Raw genomic sequence first — 6,786 nt, 5'->3', positions numbered from 1 at the left:
TATCTATCTATCTATCTATCTATCTTTCTATTGTTCTGTCTATCGTTCTATAGCTAACGATAGATATCTATCGTTCTACGCCAATAAACAGGAACAGGCCAATGATGAGGCAAAACCTACTACATCATTGAGAAAGAGCCTGTGATTAATGCCTTTATTTCTGTGCCTAAAGAGAACAGCGCGCTGAACGCCGTGCTCACGGCAGGAATCCTGGAGGCCATTCTCACTCACAGCGGCTTCCAGGTGTTGTGCCCATTCTGACCCCCTGCCAAATTATTACCCCTCTCGTTGAAATCACTAACTGATTGCCTAATCCTAACCCCACCCCTAATCCTAACCCTAAACCTACCAATACTAGGGGGTTAATAATCTGGCAGGGGTCAGAATTGGGCACAACAGTTGTGGTGCACTGGCACAAGGGAACTCTATCTATCTATCTATCTATCTATCTATCTATCTATCTATCTATCTATCTGTCTGTCTGTCTGTCTGTCTGTCTGTCTGTATATCTATCTATCTATCTATCTATCTATCTATCTATCTATCTATCTATCTATCTATCTTTCTATTGTTCTGTCTATCGGTCTATCTATCGTTCTACGCCGATAAACAGGAACAGGCCAATGATGAGGCAAAACCTACTACATCATTGAGAAAGAGCCTGTGATTAATGCCTTTATTTCTGTGCCTAAAGAGAACAGCGCGCTGAACTGCACCGTGCTCACGGCAGGAATCCTGGAGGCCATTCTCACTCACAGCGGCTTCCAGGTGTTGTGCCCATTCTGACCCCCTGCCAAATTATTACCCCTCTCGTTGAAATCACTAACTGATTGCCTAATCCTAACCCTAAACCTACCAATACTAGGGGGTTAATAATCTGGCAGGGGTCAGAATTGGGCACAACAGTTGTGGTGCACTGGCACAAGGGAACCACGCTCATGATCAAGTTTGATGAAGCTGTCATCGCCAGAGATAAACAACTGAATGGAAAGTAGGAGCTGGGTGTTTCTGGGTGGATTTTTGTGTAATAAATGTACAGATGAACATGATTCTGGGTCTTAGAAATGCAACCTGTCAGCTGTGATGATGTATCAGTGCTGTGTGAATGATGATTGTATTGAGAGCACTTAAAGTGATCAAAATGATGTGTATTTATGGTGTATATAATCAAAATGTTTTAAATTTTCACAGTTTATACATCAGATGTTTTCTATTTCTGTTCATTCCCATCACTTTCTGGTGTGTTTGGCCATAAATTGACTTTATGAACATGAAAATTAACATCAAAACAGTTGTTCTTATTTCTTTACTGTGTTTTGTTTAGTTATGCATGGTTGAAAATACAGATTTTTTTTTTACGACTAATCAAATATATATAAACGGGGTGTCATTGATCATGTGATTTTTTATTTTTTGATTTACCCGTATTTAGTTTTTTTGCACAGGTTATTAGAATTATTTTTTTCATTGAAGCTCAAGATTCTCTTCTCAGTTTATGCTGGAGAGCGTGATCATGTTCATGTGTTGTTCATGTAGCTCCAGTGCTGCTGTCATTAAAGTGAAAGAGGCCAGATAAATAATTAGACATTCTTAAAATCATTGACATTTTTGATTAACATTTTCACTAAAATGCTGAAATATTCTAATTAGATTCTAGAATGCATTTATGATGCGTATTAATTGAGAAAATTATAAACCAGACAAGTTATAAAAATGTTATTAGAATGTTTGTTCAAAGTTATGTGGTCTTTAATAAAGTTCTCCAAACTTTAGCACAAAAGCATTTACACATGACTCATGGAACATTTTTCCCTCCTGAAACGTTTTAGTAACACTTTTTTTAAACTGGACATTTTGAACGGTTGGAGAACATTCAGAAATAACCTAGTGGGAACGTTAGCAAATCTTCAAAATTTTCTGAACTTTTTATTTTATTATCATTTTTTTATATATATTTTTTTTGTATCCTAGACTCATAAAATATTACAATATCACGTTTGGTTTTTCCTCAATCTTGGCAATCTGTGTAATTGTATACAATAAAAGTGCCACACAATCAAAGAGCGGAATCTCTGCTGAAAACAAGATCCTTATGAACAGTGTTGGGAAAGTAACTTTGGAAATCTAATAGGTTACAGATTACAAGTTAGCCTGTTTAAAATGTAATAAGTATAGTGCAACTATTTCAATTACTCACTGAAGTAATGTTTCTGATTACATTTGCTTACTTTTCTAAATTTCTAACCAATGTTTTAAACTGTAAATCATTTTGAAACATTTAAACCACTCAACACTGATTATGGTCAGACATTCAAATCCTTCATCACTTGAATTAAGATTATAATAATTAAATTTTAAAGTGCAACCACCACAAAATCAGACTTTGCATAGCTATGACAGGAAACACTGGCATCTAACAATGCTTTGGGGAAAAAAACTGTTAATCTTAAAAAAATAAAGCATATACATAAACCCAAATGGTAAATAAAACAGTTATCAAATAAGCATGTGTCCTAAATAAGACACAGTCCTATTTGTCTCCTGAAACATCGCGGTCTCATATTTTAGAGCAGTCAATGCAATTTGGGAAAGAAATCAATCAAATCTGTACGTGTGTATTCAGATGTAACCCCCTTTGTAATCGTTAACATTTTCATAAGTAATTAATCTAATTACACTTTTTTTCTCAGTAACTCTAACAAATTACAGTTACATTTACACTGCTTATAAATGCTTTCAAAATAAAATGTGATTATTTCATATTACATTTCTATTGTAATAAAGACACATGTGCAATTTCCATATGCATACATAGATGCGCCTCATCCGCGTCTATTATTTCATAAACCCATCGATCATATTGTCGTGATTTATCTACCAATATCTGCTTTTGCTCATCGATGGTCGTAATATGGCGAGCGCTTTCTCCAGAGCTTCAGCTCAAGGGGCCACAGGTTTGATATTATATTATTAATCTGCGTTAGTTTGTTTATATCTCAATTAAATGACTGAAACTGGTGTGTGTTTTTTTTTATATTTATGTGTGAGGTTGAATTATCCGGTCTATCCTATATAACTAGCCTGCTTGTCAGGATCAAGCAGCAGGTTTATTTGTAATCCAAACACTTAATATGCAACAGTCATAAACCTGTTCAGTCATAGCATCACATGGTTATACGAATAATGCTTAATAATACCATATTTAATATTGATAGACAATAAATATCCATGTAAATCCTCTAATTAAAAATATGTTTATCATTCTAGATTTAGCACTTATCCTATAAATATTTTTAGTGCTGCCAAACGATGAATCGCATCCAAAATAAACGTTTTAGTTTACATATTATATGTGTGTGTACTGTGTATGCATGTATATATTACACACATGCATGTACTGTATATATTTAAGAAAAATATGTTTTGCTTATATATGAAATATTAATATGTATATATAATGGAAATTATATGAATATAAATATATATATATATACATGTAAATATATTTTTTAAATATCCTCTAATTAAAAATATGTTTATCATTCTAGATTTAGCACTTATCCTATAAATATTTTTAGTGCTGCCAAACGATGAATCGCATCCAAAATAAACGTTTTAGTTTACATATTATATGTGTGTGTACTGTGTATGCATGTATATATTACACACATGCATGTACTGTATATATTTAAGAAAAATATGTTTTGCTTATATATGAAATATTAATATGTATATATAATGGAAATTATATGAATATAAATATATATATATACATGTAAATATTTTTTTTAAATATATACATGTATGTTTGTGTATTTATATATACATAATAAATATAAACAGCACACACACATATATTATGTAAACAAAAACTTTATTTTGGATGCGATTCATCCTTTGACAGCATAAATGTTTAATTATTTCTCCATGGTAAGAATAGTTTGTCAAAATACCGTAGTAAAAAGCCCGGTCGCTGAGTTGGGGCGAGCGTCTGGAGTTCATCAACGGCTGGTATCTGCTGCTCATCATCAGCGACATTCTCACCATCATCGCCTCCTTCATCAAGAGCGCCATCGCAATATTTTGATGGGAACGTCCACTCTGCTGGTGTGGGTCGGCGTGATACGATACTTCAGCTTCTTTCAGAAATACAACGTGAGCCATAATTGGTTATTCCTCTAAAATTGGTTGTTTATTTTTCATTCCATTTCACATTTCACCCCAAAATTGAGAGGAAGATATTTCATACGTTTTTGTATAAAGAAAATTAAGCCTATTAAGATTTAAATTGTAATGACAGGTGAATTTAAATCAGTGTTATTTTAGTATCATAGTTTTTTATCATCATATTGTCTGTTTGAATTTCAATTAAAGTTTTAGTAATTATGTTGTGTGTGTGTTTTGTCATTTTTATTAGCTTTTTATTTCAGCTTTGATTTAGTTATTTTAGTACATCAAGATACTAAATAAAAATGAGAAATGTTTCTTTGGCAACTAGCTGAAAAAAATAAGTTTATGGGTTTTTTCTATATTTTGTTTCAGTTAAATTTTATTTTATTTCAAGTATTCAAAGTTGTTATGGTTTTAGTTTTAGTTAACTATAATAAATCACCAATTTCACCTTGCAGTGCAAAAACAAAGCATTCTAGTTACTGTAATCTGTCTTAATGTTTTGCTTTTTGTAGTTCTTGTTGATGATATTTATACTGAAATACAGTCTTTTTTTTTTTGCTGTATTATAATTTTTTTGCAAATCGGCAAATGTTGTTACGTGGATGTTACCAGGTAACAACAATGATGTTACCTGGAATTGTAGTCTACAAACTTTACAAACTATTTATTTATTTAAATAAAAAACTTTACTATTTAAAAGGGGGGAACTTGCGTCATTTAATTGGCAATGTAAAAACACCTTCAACACCTGGTCCGCAGTGGTCCTAAAAATAGGCTTAATTTCCTTTGAATGAATGAATGAATCAATCAATCAATCAATACATTTTTATTCTGATTTTGTCTTGAAATACATTTTTTGACAGGTTTTGTGAGAGTCACATTTCCTCTTTCTTTAGTTGGTGTTTCTTTTTTTCAAACAAATCTGACTGCAAATATTACAAAGACAATCTGATGTGATTCATGTGTTTTGTTCTCAGATTCTGATCGTGACTCTACGAGCCGCGTTTCCAAGCGTGATCCGGTTCTGCTGCTGTGCTGCCGCCATTTACATGGGCTACTGTTTCTGCGGCTGGATTGTCCTGGGACCCTACCACGCTAAAGTATGATATACTTCAGTATATTACCACGCTAAAGTACGATATACTTCAATATATTACCACGCTAAAGTATGATATACTTCAATATATTACCACGCTAAAGTATGATATACTTCAATATATTACCACGCTAAAGTACGGTATACTTCAGTATATTACCACGCTAAAGTACGGTATACTTCAGTATATTACCACGCTAAAGTACGGTATACTTCAATATATTACCACGCTAAAGTACGGCATGGTATACTTCAGTATATTACCACGCTAAAGTACGTTATGCTTCAGTATATTACCACGCTAAAGTATGGTATATTTCAGTATATTACCACGGTAAAGTACGGTATACTTCAATATATTACCACGCTAAAGTACGGCATGGTACACTTCAGCTCCAGGACTGCCCACTTGACGGCTAGGGCCTCCTTCTCCACCGCGGCGTAGTTCCTCTCGGCCGGGATCAGCTTCCTGCTGATGTAGATCTGTGACAGGATGGCTCCCAGTCCTGTGTCTGAGGCATCCGTCTGCAGCAGGAAGGGGCAGCTAAAGTCCGGGGCTCGGAGGACGGGCTCCGAGATGAGGGCCCCCTTCACCCTCTGGAAGGCCTCCTCCGCTGCTGGTGTCCACTGTACCTTCTCCGGCTGCCCCTTCCTGGTCAAGTCTGTCAGGGAGGCGGCTAAAGAGGAGAAGTTGGGGATGAAGCAGCGATAATACCCCGCCAACCCTAGAAAGGCTCGTACCTGGGTCTTGGTCTCGGGTCTCGGAGCAGAGCGTACTGCCTCCACCTTCTTCTCCTGTGGCCGAATGAAACCCCGTCCCACCTGGAAACCCAGGTACTTCGCCTCGGAGAGGGCAAGGTGGCATTTGCGAGGGTTGGCGGTGAGTCAAGCCCTCCGGAGCTCAGAGAGCACCCTCCGTAACCGGTCCAGGTGGTCTTCCGATGCCTCGGAGTGGATCATGACATCATCCAGATAGGCCGTGGCGTAGGCCTGATGGGGCCGCAACAGGATGTCCATCATCCGCTGGAACGTGGCGGGTGCCCCATGGAGGCCAAAAGGAAGGGTCCGGTACTGCCAGTGGCCACTAGGGGTAGAGAACGCAGTTTTCCTCCAGTTCTTTTCTTCATAATAATTTCTATATTAATAATCACAATATAGTTTGCTATTATAAATAAGAACAGATGCAAAAAAACAATATAAGAAACAAGTAATGCATTACCTTTTTCATTTACATCTAAACCAAAGCATTCAAGTAAGAAAAACAAATAATCAAATGTAAAAATCCCTTTAGTCTGTTCATTACAAATAAATTGATTATTAAAACTACAAAAGCAGTTCAATCAAGAGCAGCGAGTGATTCCCTCTTTTCTTTCATTGTTTGATTAACATTAATGAGACAGGCAGCCTATATATTAAGACTTACTGTAATGCACGGATCAAACGTAATGTTACACATCAGATGTTTTTCCCCAACAGTTCCCAAAACTTTCACTTAAGACATAACAGATTATGTTTGT

The 6,786-nt window shown here is 35.7% G+C and overlaps 1 pseudogene; it reads left to right on the top strand.

Annotated features, from left to right (window-relative positions):
* Window positions 1-172: 172 nt before the first annotated feature.
* On the top strand, window positions 173-1,066 carry LOC107574071 (trafficking protein particle complex subunit 5-like; annotated as a pseudogene).
* Window positions 1,067-6,786: the final 5,720 nt, after the last annotated feature.

This window comes from Sinocyclocheilus grahami, unplaced genomic scaffold (assembly GCF_001515645.1).
Source record: "Sinocyclocheilus grahami isolate Dianchi unplaced genomic scaffold, SAMN03320097.WGS_v1.1 scaffold2107.1, whole genome shotgun sequence".
NCBI lineage: Eukaryota > Metazoa > Chordata > Actinopteri > Cypriniformes > Cyprinidae > Sinocyclocheilus > Sinocyclocheilus grahami.
This window is presented reverse-complemented; position numbering and strand designations above follow the sequence as displayed.